This window comes from Hemiscyllium ocellatum, chromosome 13, assembly GCF_020745735.1.
Source record: "Hemiscyllium ocellatum isolate sHemOce1 chromosome 13, sHemOce1.pat.X.cur, whole genome shotgun sequence".
Taxonomy (NCBI): domain Eukaryota; kingdom Metazoa; phylum Chordata; class Chondrichthyes; order Orectolobiformes; family Hemiscylliidae; genus Hemiscyllium; species Hemiscyllium ocellatum.
In genome coordinates this window covers 3,258,517-3,274,349 of record NC_083413.1, presented here as the reverse complement: position 1 = coordinate 3,274,349, position 15,833 = coordinate 3,258,517, and the positions used below count along the sequence as shown (strand labels likewise).

General features: G+C 44.1%; 1 protein-coding gene across 1 annotated transcript in view; it reads left to right on the top strand.

Annotated features, from left to right (window-relative positions):
* The window catches only part of LOC132821661 (collagen alpha-4(IV) chain-like), a 266,111-nt gene that overhangs the window by 2,827 nt on the left and 247,451 nt on the right, over nucleotides 1-15,833 (top strand). The window lies entirely within an intron of this gene.

Here is a 15,833-nt window from a genome sequence, read left to right as displayed (position 1 = left end):
GGGCGGATGGGACTCGTGCCTCGCCAATCTTGCTGGATGATGGTCCCCCTGGCACCAGCAGCTCTCCCGGCTGGTACCGAGTCTGAGGATGAGCCTGGTCTGCCAGCAAGCTGTTGGTGGAGGTAAAATAGCAAAACACAAACTGCTTTTCAAAAAAGGAAGAGGTGTTGTGTGCCTTAAAAAATATTAAGGTCGATCCCAGGACCTGATCGGATTTATTCCAGAATACTGAGGGAAGCATGAGATCAATTGCTGGAGCACTAACAGACATCTTTGTATCCTCTTTGGCCACAGGTGAGGTCACAGAGGACTGGAGAATAGCCAATGTTGTTGCATTGATTAAGAAGGGTAACAGGGATAATCCAGGAAATTACAGGCCTGTGACCCTAATGTCAGTGGGAGGGAAATTATTAGAAAAGACTCTCTCAGGGACAAGATCTATAAGCATTGTGAAGCAAATGGACTCATTAACAATGGACAGCGTGGTTTTGTGCGGGGGGAGGTCATGCCTCACTAACTTGATCGAGTTTTTTGAGGAGGTAACAGAGATGATTAAGGGAAAAGCAGTTGATGTCTCCATGGACTTTAATAAAGCCTCTGACAAGGACTCCCATGGCAGACTGGAACAAAAGGTGAAGTCACATGGTATCAGGAGTGAGCTGGCAAGATGGAGACAGAATCGGCTTAGTCACAGGAGACAGAGGGTAATGGTGGAAGGATGCTTTTCAGAATGGAGGGCTGTGACCAGCAGTGTTCCACAGGGATCAGTGCTGGGACCTCTGCTGTTCATGATCTACATAAATGATGTGGAGGAAATTGGAGCTGGTCGAATTAGTGAGTATTGGAATGATACAAAGGTTGGTGGAGTTGCAGATAGTGGGGAGGATTGTTAGAAGATACAGCAGGATATAGATCAGTTGGAGACATGGGCAGAAAAATGGCAGATGGAGTTTAATCCTGACAAATGTGAGGTGATCCATTTTGGAACATCAAGTGCAGGTGGAAATTATATGGTGAATGGCAGAACCTTTAGAAGTATCGATATGCAGAGGGATCTGGGTGTGCAGGTCCACAGATCACTGAAGGTGGCAGTGCAGGTAGGTAAGGTAATGAAACAAGTCTATGCCATGCTTGCCTTTATTGGGAGGGGCAATGAGTGTAAGGATAGACAAGTTATGACGCAGCTTTACAGAAATTCAGTTAGGCCACACTTGGAATATTGTGTACAGTTCTGGTCACCACACTACCAGAAGGATGTGGATGCTCTGGAGAGGGTACAGAAAAGGTTTACCAGGATGTTGCCTGCTATGGGGGATTTAGCTATGAAGAGAGGTTGGATAAACTGGGTTTGTTTTCTCTGCAACGTAGGAGGTTGAGGGGCGACCTGTTAGACGTTTATAAGATTGTGAATGGCATGGATGGAGTGGGAAGTATGAGGTTTTCCCAGGGTGGAGGGGTCAGTTACTAGGGGGCACAGGTTCAAGGTGCGATGGGGGAGGTTTAACAGAGATGTGCAAGATAGGTTTTTCCTTCAAAGGGTGGTGAGTGTCTGGAACGTGCTGCCAGGGGAGGTGGTGGAAGCAGACACAATAGCAACATTCAAGGAGCACCTGGACAGATACATGAATAGGAAGGGAATGGAGGGATAGGATCCTGTCAGTGAAGACAGTTTTAGTATGGAAGGGCAAAATGTGTGGGCGAGGGCTTGGAGGGGCCGAAGGGCTTGTTCCTGTGCTGTATTGTTCTTTGTTCACTTGGTTCTACCCTCAGTTGTCAGGGGAATACAAAATCAGGGGCTACAAATCTGACAGTGAGTAATAAATCCAATAAAGAATTTTGAAAACAAATGGAATGATTGCAGTGGATTGTAAAGAAGCATTTAAAACCTGCTAGATAAATACATAATAGAGAAAGGTGTAGGTGGGTGTATTGATCATGTGAGATAAATTGAATAGAGTGGGAGGAAGCATGAATACCAAACAAATGGCCTCCCTGCCTCTCGTTTCTCATTTAAGGTACTGCTTTAAAGGCCTCCTCTTTGACAAAGCTTTGCACCATCTGCCCTAAAGTCACCTTAGGTGGTGTGTTGGCAAATTTTATGTTGTGATTTTCTTACAAAGTACCTTGGGACATTTCCATTACGTTACAGGATGTACATAAATGCAGGTTGTTGTTGTTTCTGTGCGGTAAATTCTATGTAAAAAGCTTCCAGTAAGAAGTCACTACAATTACAATCCTGGTTGAGAAAGCCAAATTATCACTGACAAGGAATTGAACCTAGGACTTTGCTTTTTCTGACTTAGTGTTTTTGGGTTTTTTCTGAAGCGTTTGGGTAGCTTGCTGATGAAACATAATTGACTGATCCACATGAATTAAGGGAATGTGGGATGCTCCTAGTTGCAGCACCACATTTTTCAACTCTGCTCTCCAGCATCTGCAGTCCTCACTTTCTCCTTGTTATGGGTAAGGCAGATGAGCTTAGAGCCTGGATCAGTATCTGGGACTGTGATGTTGTGGCCATTACAGAGACTTGGTTGAGAGAGAGAGAGAGAGAGACATGACTGGCTGCTCAACATACCAGGGTTTTGGTGTTTTAGATGAAATAAAGAGGGTAGTAAAAGAGGTAGAGGAATTGCATTACTAATCAGGAAGAATATCATAGCTGCACTCAGAAAGAACATACTGGAGGGCTCCTCCACTGAGGCAAAATGGGGACAGCTCAAAAATAAGAGAGGTGCAAGCACTCTGATGGGATTATACTACAGGCCTCCCAACAGCCACCACACCATTGAGGAAAAAATATGTAGGCAAATTATGGAAAGATGCAAAAACGATAGGGTTTTTATCGTGGGTGACTTTGACTTCCCCAATATTGACAGGAATTTGGGTGACCTTTCAATGGGAGAGCATTTGTGAAACAACGATCACAACACCTTAAGTTTTAAGTTAGCTATGAGTAAGGAATAAGTCAGGACCTTGTGAGAATTAACAAATGGGGGAGAACAAATTATATCAGTATTAGGCAGGAGCTAGGGAGGATTAATTGGGAGCAGCCGTTATCAGGCAAGTCCACATTTGACATGTGGGAATTGTTTAAAGACCTGATCAGAGCTCAGTACTGGCATGTTCCAGCAAGGGAGAAGGACAAGGATGGCAAGTTATCGGGTCCTTGGATGAGATTGTGAATTTAGTCAAAAAGAAAAATGAGCATATGTAAGTTTTAGAAAACTAAAATCAGGTACAGCCAGTGAGGAATATAAAGAACGTAGGAATGAATAGAAGCAGGAAATTAGGAGAGCCCACGGAGGATCCTTGAAATGTCTTTGACAAATAGGATTAAAGAGAATCTCAAGGCAGTCTATACATATGTTAAAAAGCAAAGGATAACTAGGGGGAGGGTAGGACCACTCAAAAATAAAAGGAGGGAATTTGTGCTTGGAGGCAGAGGATGTTGGTGAGATCTTAAGTGAGTCCCTTGTGTCGGTATTAACAATGAGAAGGACATGGGGGATAATGAGATTAGTGTGGGACATGCTAATATGCAAGGGCATTTGAGTTCAAGAAATAAATGGTGTTAGGTCTCTTGAAGAGAATTAAGATGGATAAGCATTCCTTTGTTCAAGAAGGGAAATAGAAATAATCCAGGAAAGTTATAGACTGGAGTTTCACATTTGTGGTTGGGAAGCTATTGGAAAGCGATAGGACTTATGTGCATTTGGAAAAGCAAGGCCTAATTAGGGATGGTCAGCATGACTTTGCAAAGGGCAGGTCATGTCTAATGAATTTGATCGATTTTGTTTCAGGAGGTGACAAGGGTGATAGGTGAGGGTAGAGCAGTGGATGTTATGTACATGGATTTTAGTCAGGCTTTTGACAAGGTCCCTGACGGTAGGCTCACAGAGAAGATTAAGATGCATGGGATCCGCGGTGACAAAGAGTCATAGAGTTGTACAGCATAGAAACAGACCTTCAGTCCAACTTGTCAATGCTGATCAGATATCCTACATTAATCTAGTTCCATTTGCCAGCAGTTGCCCCATATCCCTCTAAACCCTTCCTATTTATATGTCTACCCAGCTGCCTTTTAAATATTGTCATTGTCCCAGCCTCCACCACCTCCTTTGGTAACTTGTTCCACACACGCACCACCCTCTCTGTGAAAAGGTTGTCCCTTTCCCCTCTCACCTTAAACCTATGCCCCTCTAGTTCTGGACTCCCCCAACCCGGAGAAAGACCTTGGCTATTCAACCTATCTATGTCTCTCATGATTTTATAAACCTCTATAAGGTCACCCCTCAGCCTCCGATGTTCCAGAGAAAATAACCCAGCCTCTTCTTACAGCTCAAACCCTCCAATTCTAACAAAATTCTTGTAAATCCTTTCTGAACCCTTTCAAGATTCACAACATCCTTCCTATAGCAGGGAGACCAGAATTGCACACAGTACTCCAAAAGGGGCCTAACCAATGTCATGTACAACTGCAAAATGACCTCCCAACTCCTGTACTCAATAATCTGATAAATAAAGGAAAGCATACCAAGCGCCTTCTTCACTATCTTATCTACTTGCGACTCTACTTTCAAGGAGCTATGAACTGCACTCCAAAGTCTCTTTGTTTCAGCAACACTCCCCAGCAAGGAGTAAAATGCAGCACCTCACATTTATTTTAATTAAATCCCATCTGCTACTCCCTGGCCCATTGACTCACCTGATCAAGATCCCATTGTCCTCTGAGGTAACCTTCTTCGATATCCACTACATCTCCAGTTTGGTGTCATCTGCAAACTCACTAACCATACCTCCTTTGTTCACATCCAAATCATTTATATAAATGATGATAAGCAGTGGACCCAGCACCAATCCTTATGGCACTTCACTGGTCACAGGCCTCCAGTCTGAAAGACAACCCTTCCCCACCACCCTCAGTCTTCTACCTTTGAGCCAGTTCTGTATCCAAATGGCTAGTTCTTCCTGTATTCCATCTAATCTTGCTAACCAGTCTAACATGAAGAACCTTGTCGAATGTCTTACTGAAGTCCATATAGATCACATCCACCACTCTGCCCTCATTAATCCTCTTTGTTATTTCTTCAAAAAACTCATCAAGTTAGTGAGGGACGATTTCCCACACACAAAGCTATGTTGACTATCCCTAATTAGTTTTTGCCTTTCCAAATATTGGCTATTTGGATGCAGAATTGGCTTCCCCATAGAAGACAGAAGGTAGTGGTGGAAGGATGTTTTTCAGGATGGAGGTCTGACACTAGTGGTATTCTTCAGGGATCTGTACTGGGACCTCTGCTGTTTGTGATTTATGTAAATGACCTGGATGAAAATGTTTATGGGTGGGTTAGTAAGTTTGCAGATGACACAAAGATCAGGGAAGTTGTGCGTAGTGTAGAAGATTATCAAAGGATATAATGGGATATAGATCAGTTGTAGGTATGGGCGGAGAAATGGCAGATGCAAGGTTAGAGTCTGACCAGTCTGACTCAAGATTGGGACACAGACAGACTCTAACCCTACACCTTTACTGCATTGTCCGAGCTGAGATGTCACCTTTTTTCATAAAACCTTAAGTTATCTCAAGAATGTGACTTAAAAGAAGTTCTGGGATTTACATATTAATGAACCAAAATCTGCAACCCATTCTTAAAGATGAAACTGTGAACAGCAATCTAGGTTTGTTTAATATATTGTTTCAGTTGCATGACATTGTAATCTTTTATGATAAATTATGTGTCTAATGGTCCTGCTCCACAGTTATCTGATGAAGGTGCAACGCTCTGAAAGCTAGTGCTTCCAAATAAACCTGTTGGACTATAACCTGGTGTTGTGCAATTTTTAACTCAAGATATCATGTAACCGTAACCTTTAAATTGTGATGGTCTTGATATTGCAAGACTTAATATAACTGATCAGGCTTTGACACTAACTCAGTAATATATAACCTGTAGATGAATGAAGATCTCCCTAGTCCTGAATAATTTTAGTTTTTGAGTAATGATCTTGATCTCAGTGATTTTCAAGGGTATTATTGAGATTAAGTGTTGTTTTAATGATTCTTGACAGAACATGTTAAATGATAAGCATCAACTTTGTTATGTTTGACATAACTCACTGAGGAGAATAATGGCATTGGCAAGATTTGTAACAACGTTGATAATAAGCTTGTGCGTGTTGATGGTTGATGTGACATATTGAGTGATCTGTACTGTTGTGGTGGTTCTGTTGGCCGAGCTGGGAATTTGTGTTGCAGACGTTTCGTCCCCTGTCTAGGTGACATCCTCAGTGCTTGGGAGTCTCCTGTGAAGCGCTTCTGTGATGTTTCCTCCGGCATTTATAGTGGTTTGAATCTATCGCTTCCGGTTGTCAGTTCCAGCTGTCCACTGCAGTGGCCGGTATATTGGGTCCAGGTTGATGTGTTTGTTGATTGAATCTGTGGATGAGTGCCATGCCTCTATGAATTCCCTGGCTGTTCTCTGTTTGGCTAGCCACGTTGCCATACATCAGGAGCATTTCTGAAATGACAGCCAGACTACTACGACCACTCGGACTCATAACAGCACACAAACCAACAGCCACTCTCAGACAACAACCACGACAAAGGACCCGATACCCAGCATGAGCAAAACCAATGTAATGTACAAAATCCCATGCAAGGACTGCACAAAACACTACATAGGACAAACAGGAAGACAGCTAATGATCCGCATCCATGAACACCAACAAACCACGAAACGACACGACCAGCTATCCTTAGTAGCCACACACTCAGATGACAATCAACATGAATTCGACTGGGACAACACTACTATTATAGGACAAGCCAACCAGAGAACAGCCAGGGAATTCCTGGAGGCATGGCACTCATCCACAGATTCTATCAACAAACACATCGACCTGGACCTCAATATATCGACTACTGCAGCGGACAGCTGGAACTGACAACCGGAAGCGGCAGATTCAAACCACTACAAATGCCGGAGGAAAGATCACAGAAGCGCTTCACAGGAGGCTCCCAAGCACGGAGGATGTCACCTAGACAGGGGACGAAACGTCTGCAACACAAATTCCCAGCTCCACAACAACGAGCATCTGAGCTACAGATCTTCTCCCAAACTTTGATCTGTACTGTGGTAATTACTCTTGAAATTACTCATCGATTGATGAGCCAAGCCTCAGTGTGGAACAAAGCTCTGAGTGGAGCTATGCCATCTTGTTGTTTATTTTCTATCACAGAGAAATATGATATAATCCTGTGAATATATCTGTATTTCATTATCCATTTTTATAAGAAACTTATTGCATTAAATTGGCACAGTGTTAGGTTTTTCTCAGATTACCTACAGTGTGGAAACAGGCCATTCAGCCCAGCAAGTCCACACCGACCCTCCACAGAGCAACCCACCCAGACCCATACCCCTACATTTACCCCTACACCTAACACTACAGGCAATTTAGCATGGCCAATTCACCTAATCTGCACATTTTTGGACTGTGGGAGGAAACCGGAGCACCCGGAGGAAACCCACGCAGACACGGGGAGAATGTGCAAACTCCACACAGTCAGTTGCCTGAGGCGGGAATTGAATCCAGGTCCCTGGCGCTGTGAGGCAGCAGTGCTAACCACTGTGCCACAATTAATTGTCTGGGCTCTCTCTCTTAAGGATGATGCTGCTGTCAACTCATTCATGATGTCTTGGATGTTGCCTGGGATGGAGAAACTGAGCTATAAGAAGAGATTAGGATTGTTTTCTCTAGAGTAGAAAAGACGAAGGTGGGACATGATTGAGGTGTATAAGCTTATGAGGGGTATGGACAGGGTGAGTAGAGAGCAGCTATTCCCCTTGGTTGAGGGGGCAATCATGAGGGGGTATAGTGTTAGGGTAAGAGACAGGAGATTGAGAGAGGATTTGAGAAAAAAGTCTTTCACTCAGCGGGTGGTGGAAATCTAGAATGTACTGCCTGGGAAGGTAATGGAGGCTGGAAACCTTACAACCTTTAAAAAACACTTGAATGAGTGCTTGAAATGTCATAAAATTCAAGGATGTGGAACACATGTGGAAAATTGGGATTAGTGCATCTTTAGTGGTAATTATTGTTGGTTTAGACTCAATGGGCTGAAGGGCCTTTCCTGTGCTGGATGATTTTATGACTGTTGTTTAATGGTATCCTGAAAGTAGAGGTGTTCAATGCAAGCTGACAAACTCAAGTCTTGGAAAGGGCCTGATGAAGGACAGGATGTTGGTAAGAAATTTTGCGACAGTGTAAATGACAAAGCAATGCTGAAAGTCTCAAAATAAACGTTATTCTCAATTGGAGTATGATTTGCTCTAAATTCTATTTTTTGAGTGTATCCACTGCAGGATGTTTTAAGAAATTTGATTGTTTTTGGATTTCATTGGGTAAATTCCAAAACCACACCTCCATAGTGCGCCGCTTAAGCAAGTGATGGAAGGAATATGACCATTAGACACAGGAGCAGATATCAGGTCATTCAGCCCATCGAGTCTGCTCCGCCATTTAATCATGGCTGATAGGTTTCACAAGGAGAAAGTGAGGTCTGCAGATGCTGGAGATCAGAGCTGAAAATGTGTTGCTGGAAAAGCGCAGCAGGTCAGGCAGCATCTAAGGAACAGGAAATTTGATGTTTCGGGCATAAGCCCTGAAGAAGGGCTTATGCCCGAAACGTCGAATTTCCTGTTCCTTGGATGCTGCCTGACCTGCTGCGCTTTTCCAGCAACACATTTTCAGCTCTGATAGGTTTCACAACCCCATTCTCCTGCTTTCTCCCCGTAACCCTTAATCCACTTGACAATCACGAACCTATCTATCTTGGTCTTAAACATACTCAATGACCTTGCCTTCTGTGGTAATGAATTCCATAGAGTCACCACTCTCCGGCTGAAGAAGCTGCTCCTTAACTCCATTCTAAAAGGTCTTCCCTTTACCCCAGGGCCATGCCTTCCATTCCTAGACTCTCCGACCAATCTGAACTGGTGGGGTACCAATATTCTGGGTGGGATGTTTGCTAGAGCTCTTCAGGAGGGTTTAAATTGGATTGGCAGGGAGATGGGAACTTGAGCTACGGATCAGATGATGGAGTATGTAATGAACAGCCAGATACAATGTGCAGAGAGTCTGTGAGGAGGGATAGGCACTTGATAGGACAAAGGTACAAACAGTATGATGTGTTGAAATTTGTTTATTTTAAAGCAAGAAGTATCAGGAATAAGGGTGATGAACTCAGAGCATGGATCAGTGCTTGGAACTATGATGTTGTGGCCGTTATGGAGACTTGGATATCACAGGAGCAGGAATTGTTGTTGGATGTTCCAAGGTTTAGATGTTCCAAAAGGAATAAGCATGGAGGTAAAAGAGGTGGAGGAGTAGCATTGCTAATCAGGGATAGTATCACAGCTGCAGAAAGGGAGGTTATCGAGGAGGGTTTGTCTACAGAGTTAGTGTGGGTAGAAGTCAGAAACAGGAAAGGAGCCATAACTTTATTGGGAATTTTCCATAGGCCCCCCCAATAGCAGCAGAGACATAGAGGAGCAGATTTTGGAAAGGTACAAAAGTAACAGGGTTGTTGTCATGGGTGACTTTAACTTCCCTAATATTGATTGGAACCTACTTAATTCAAATTATTTGGATGGAGCAGTTTTTGTCAGGTGTGTCCAGGAAGGGGTTCTGATACAATATGTAGATAGGCTGACTACAGGGGAGGCCATATTGGATTTGGTGCTTGGCAACGAACCAGGCCAAGTGTCACACCTCTGGGTGGGAGAGCATTTTGATGATACTGATCAGAACTCCATGACCTTTACTATACTCCTGAAGAGGGGAAGAAGCAGACAGAATGGGAAAGTACTTCATTGGGGGAGGGGGAATTACAATGCTATTTGACAGGAACCGGGGCATCTAAATTGGGAACAGGTGTTCTCAGGGAAATACACAACAGAAATGTGGGGGTTGTTTAGGAAGCACCTGCTGATAGTGCTGGACAGGTTTGTCCCACTGAGGCAAGGAAGGGATGGTAGGGTGAAGGAACCTTGGGTGCCAAGGGATGTGGAACATCTAGTCAAGAGGAGGAAGAAAGCTTACTTAAAGTTGAGGAGGCAAGGATCAAATAGGGCTCTAGAGGGTTACAGGGTAGCCAAGAAGGATCTGAAGAATGGAAGGGGCATGAGAAAGCCTTGGCAGGTAGGATTAAGGAAAACCCTAAGACATTCTACACTTATGTGAGGAACAAGAGGATGACCAGAGTGAGGGTAGGGCTGATCAGGGATAACGGAGGGAATTTGTACTTGGAGCTGGAGGAAATTGGGGCGGTCCTTAATGAAAACGTTGCTTTAGTATTCATGACTTGAGAGGGACCTTGATGTTTCTGAGGGCGGTGTGAAACAGGCTGATCCGCTAGAACAGATTGATGTTAGGAAGGAGGATGTGCTGGAAATTTTGAAAAACATAAGAATAGATAAATCCCCTGGGCCAGACAGGATATACCCAAGGTTACTACAGGAAACAAGGGAAGAGATTGCTGCACCTTTGGCAATGATCTTTGTGTCCTCACTGCCCATTGGAGTAGTGCCAGATGATTTGAGGGTAGCAAGTGGTATTCCCCTGTTTAAGCAATGAAATAGGGATAACCCTGGGAAATACAGACCAGTCAGTCTTACGTCAGTGGTGGGCAAATTATTGGAGAGAATTCTGAGAGACAGGGAAACCTGTCTGTCTGCATACAGAATTGGCTGGCCCATAGAAGACAGAAGGTAAGGGTAGATGGAAAATATTCAGATTGGAGCTCGATGAGCAGTGGTCTCCTGCAGCGATTGGTTCTGGGATCTCTGCTCTTTATAAATGACTTGGATAAGGAAGTGGAAGTGTGGGTAAGTAAGTTTGTCAATGACACAAAGGTTGGTGGAGTTGTGGATAGATTGAAGGGCTATTGTTGGTTACAATGGGAATTGACAGGTTGCAGAGCTGGGCTGGGAAGTGGCAGATGGAGTTCAACCTGGAAAAGTGTGAAGTCATTCACTTTGGAAGGTCAAATGTGAATGCAGAATACAGGGTTAAAGGCAGGATTCATGGCAGTGTGGAGGAACAGAGGGATCTTGGGGTCCATGTCCATAGATGCCTCAAAGTTGCCACCCAAGTTGCCACCCAAGTTGGCAGGGTTGTTAAGAAGGCGTATGGTGTGTTGGCTTTCATTAGCGGGGGGTTGAGTTTAAGACCTGCGAGGTTATGCTGCAGCTCTATAAAGCCCTGGTAGACCATACTTGGAATATTGTGTTTAGTTCTGGTCACCTCATTAGAGGAAGGATGTGGAAGCTTTAGAGAGGGGACAGAGGAGATTTCCCAGGATGCTGCCTGGGCTGGAGGGCATGTCTTATGGAGAAAGGATGTAGGAGCGAGTGCTTTTCTCATTGGAGCAAGAAGGATGAGAGGCTGATAGAGGTGTACAAGATTTTGAGCAGCTTGGATAGAGTGGAGAGCCAGAGACCTTTCCCAGGGAGGAAATGGCTGTCACCATGAGTCATAATTTTAGGGTGATTGGAGGAAGGTTTAGGGGAGATGTCAGAGGTAAGTTATTAACACAGAGAGTGGTGGGTGCATGGAATGCACTGTCAGCAGTGGTAGTAGATTCAGATACAATAGGGACATTTATGCAAATCTTGGGATAGAACATAGAACATTACAGCACAGTACAGGCCCTTCAGCCCTTGATGTTGCACCAACCTGTAGAACCAATCTGAAGCCCATCTAACCTATGCTATTCCATTTTCATCCATTGGCTTATCCAATGACCATTTAAATGCCCTTAAAGTTGGCGAGTCTACTACTATTACAGGCAGTGTGTTCCACACCCCTACTACTCCCTGAGTAAAGAAACTAGTTCTGACCTCTGTCCTATAACTATCACTCCTCAAATTTAAGCTATGTCCCCTCATGCTAGCCATCGCTGTCTGAGGAAAAAGGCTCTCACTGTCCACCCTATCTAATCCTCTGATCATCTTGTCTGCCTCTATTAAGTCACCTCTTAACCTTCTGTCCAACAAAAATAGCTTCAAATCCCTCAGCCCTTCCTCATAAGACCTTCCCTCCATACCAGGCAACATCTTGGTAAATCTCCTCTGAACCCGTTCCAATGCTTCCATATCCTTCCTATAATGCGGTGACCAGAACTACACACGATACTCCAAGTGCGGCCGCACCAGAGTTTTGTACAGCTGCAACATGACCTCATGACTCCGAGATGCAATCCCTCTACCAAGAAAAGCTAACACACTGTAAGGCATCTTAACAACCCTATCAACCTGGGTGGCAACTTTCAAGGGTATATGTACACGGACACAGAGATCTCTCTAATCATCCACACTACCAAGAATCTTACCATTAGCCGAGTACTCTGTATTCCTGTTGCTTCTTCCAAAGTGAATCACCTCACACTTTTCTGCATTAAACTCCATTGCCATCTCTCAGCCCAGTTCTGCAGCTGATTTATGTCCCTCTGTAACCTGCAACATCCTTCCATATCATCCACAACTCCACCGACCTAAGTGTCATCTGCAAATTTACTAACCCATCCTTCCACGCCCGCATCCAGGTCATTTATAAAAATGACAAAGAACAGTGGCCCCAAAACAGGTCCTTGAGGTACACGACTAGTAACTAAACTCCAGGATGAACATTTCCCATTAACCACCATCCTCTGTCTTCTTTCAGCTAGCCAATTTCTGATCCAAACCATTAAATCACCCTCAATCCCATGTCTCTGTAATTTCTGCAATAGCCTACTGTGGGGAACCTTATCAAACACCTTACTGAAATCCATATACACCACATCAACCACTCTACCCTCATCCACCTGTTTGCTCATCATCTCAAAGAACTCAATAAGGTTTGTGAGGCATGACCTACCCTTCACAAAACCGTGTTGACTATCCCTAATCAAATTATTCCTTCCTAGATGATTATAAATCCTATCTCTTATAAACTTTTCCAATACTTTACCGATAACCAAAGTAAGGCTCACTGGTCTATAATTACCAGGATTGTCTCTACTCCCCTTCTTGAACAAGGAGACAACATTTGCTATCCTCCAGTCTTCTGGCACTGTTCCTGTCGACAATGAGGACATAAAGATCAAAGCCAAAGGCTCTGCATTTCCTCTCTTTCTTCCCAGAGAATCCTAGGATAAATCCCATCCGGCCCAGAGGACTAATCTATTTTCACACTTTCCAGAATTGCTAACACCTCCTCCTTGTGAACCTCAATCCCATCTAGTCTAGTCGCCTGTATCTCAGTATTCTCCTTGACCACATTGTCTTTTTACAGTGTGGATACTGACGAAAAATATTCATTTAGCACCTCTCCTATTGCTTCGGACACCACAATCAACTTCCCACTACTGTTCTTGACTGGCCTTGACTGGCCCTAATCTTACTCTCATCATTCTTTTAGTCCTGAAACGGATAGGCACTTGGAGGATAGTACAATGAAGGGTATGTAGGTTGTCTGATCTTCAAGTAGGATAGAAGGCAACAACCTCGAGGGCCGAAGGACCTGAACTATGCTGTGCTATTCTGTTCTATGTTCTATATTCGATGTTCTAATGGAAATACCTTCCCAGTATCTACTCTGTCGAGGCCATTCAGAATTCTGTACATTTCACTTAGATTCCCCCCCATCCCCCTTCATCCTTCTAAACTCCATCGAGTATAACCCAGAGTCCCCAAACGTTCCTCATATGTTATCAAATCTCAATTAAAGTGTCACTGCTACTAATCTATCTGTAGAAGGACCAACTTGTATTTAAAAATTTGTGAAGTTCTCCTTTGTGGCGAACTGGATTGTTTCTAGATAAACTTTTTAAACCCTGACTACAGGCATCTGTGGATGTCAGATCTAATGATGGATTTGACAGCGTTGAGGTAAGGTGTGGTGGTAATTGCGGTGAATGTTTGCCGAAGTGGTGCCAATCAAACAGACTGCTTTTTCCTGGATAGTGTCAAGTTTCTTGAGCACTGCTGGACATTCACTAGTCCAGACAAGTGGGGAATACTCCATCACACTCCTGACTTATGCTGTGTAGATGGTGGACAGGCTTTGGAGAGTCAGGAGGTGAGATCCTCAATGGAGAATTAGTAGTTTTGATCTGTCTTTATAGCCACTGTGTTTATGAGGTGGATTCAGTTCAGTTTCTGGTTAATGATAAAACCAGAATATTGTTTAAGGGGGATTCAGTGATGGTAACACCATTGAATGTCAAGGAGTAGGGATTTGATTGTCTCTTACTGGAGGTGGATTTTGCCTGGCACTTGTGTGGTGTGAATGTTACTTGCCCCTTGTCAGCCCGAGCCTGGATATTGTGCAGATCCTGTTGTATTTGAACACAAACTGCTTCAGTATCTGAGGAGTCGCAGAAGGTGCTGAACATTGTGCTATCCTTGGCGAACATTCCCATTTCTGACCTTCTGATGGAGGGAAGGTCATTGATGAAGCAGCTGATATGATTGGGCTGAGGTCACTAATCTATGAAACTCCTGCAGAGATGTCCTGGAGCTGAGATGTCTGATCTCCAACAATTACAACCATCTTCCTATGTAGCATAGAAACAGAATATAGGAGCTGGAGTCGGCCATTCTGCCCTTTGAGCCTCTTCCACCATTCAATATGATCATGGCTGATCATCCAGCACAGTATCCTGTTCCTGTCTCCTGCCCCTGGAGGATTCCTTCAGTCCTAAAAACTATTTCTGCATCATTTTTTGAAAGTCTTCAATGTTTTGGCTTCAACAGTTTCCTGTGACAGAGACTTCCATAGGCTCACCATTCCCTGGTGAAGAAATTTCTCCTCATTTCAGTCCCAAATGGCTCACCCTGTATGCCTTAGACTGTGACCCCGGTTCTGGACTCCCCAGTCATTGGAAAAATCCTTCCTGCATTTTCCCTGTCCTGTTAGAATTTTATTGGTTTCTGTGAGACCCCCCTCATTTTTTCAAACTCTAGTGAATATTGTCCTAACCAATGCAATCGCTCTTCAAATGGCAGTCCTGTCATCGCAGGAATCAGTCTAATGAACCCTTGCTGCACTCCTTCAAAAGCCAGAACATCAGGAGACCAAAACTGCACACAGTACTCTCGGTGTAGTTGTACCAAGACCCTGTACAGTTGGTGTAGATTCCTCTGCCACTGTGCTTGAATCTTCTCACTATGGATGCCAACATGGCATTGGCCTCCTTCACTGCCTGCTCACTTTGAGTGACTGGGGTGAGGGGACATCCAGGTCTCATTGCACCTCCCCTTTACTCAGTCTATCACCATTCAGATAGTAATCTGCCTTCCTGTTATTCTACCACTGTGGATAACCTTACATTATACTGCATATACCAAGTGTTTACCCAGATACTCAACATGTCCAAATTGCACTGAAGCATCTCTGCATTCCTCTAATAGTTTATCCTCCATCCCAGTTTTACCTTAACTGCAAACTTGCATATATTAATTTAGTTCCCTCATCTAAATCTGCTAAATCTGCGGGAAGTGCACCCAACACCAGCTCCTTGAAAACCGTGTTCGGGAATTGGAGCTGGAGCTGGATGAACTGCGGATCATTCGGGAGGCTGAGGGGGTAATTGAGAGGAGTTACTGGGAGTTGGTCACTCCTGAGGCTCAGGATAAGGATAGATGGGTTACAGTGAGGGGGGGGGAGGGGGAAGGGGACAGACAGACAGTGCAGAGATCCCCATGTGGACATTCCCCTCAGCAATAAGTATACCGTTTTGGCTACTGCTGGGGGATGACCTACCAGAGGAAAGCCATAGCAGT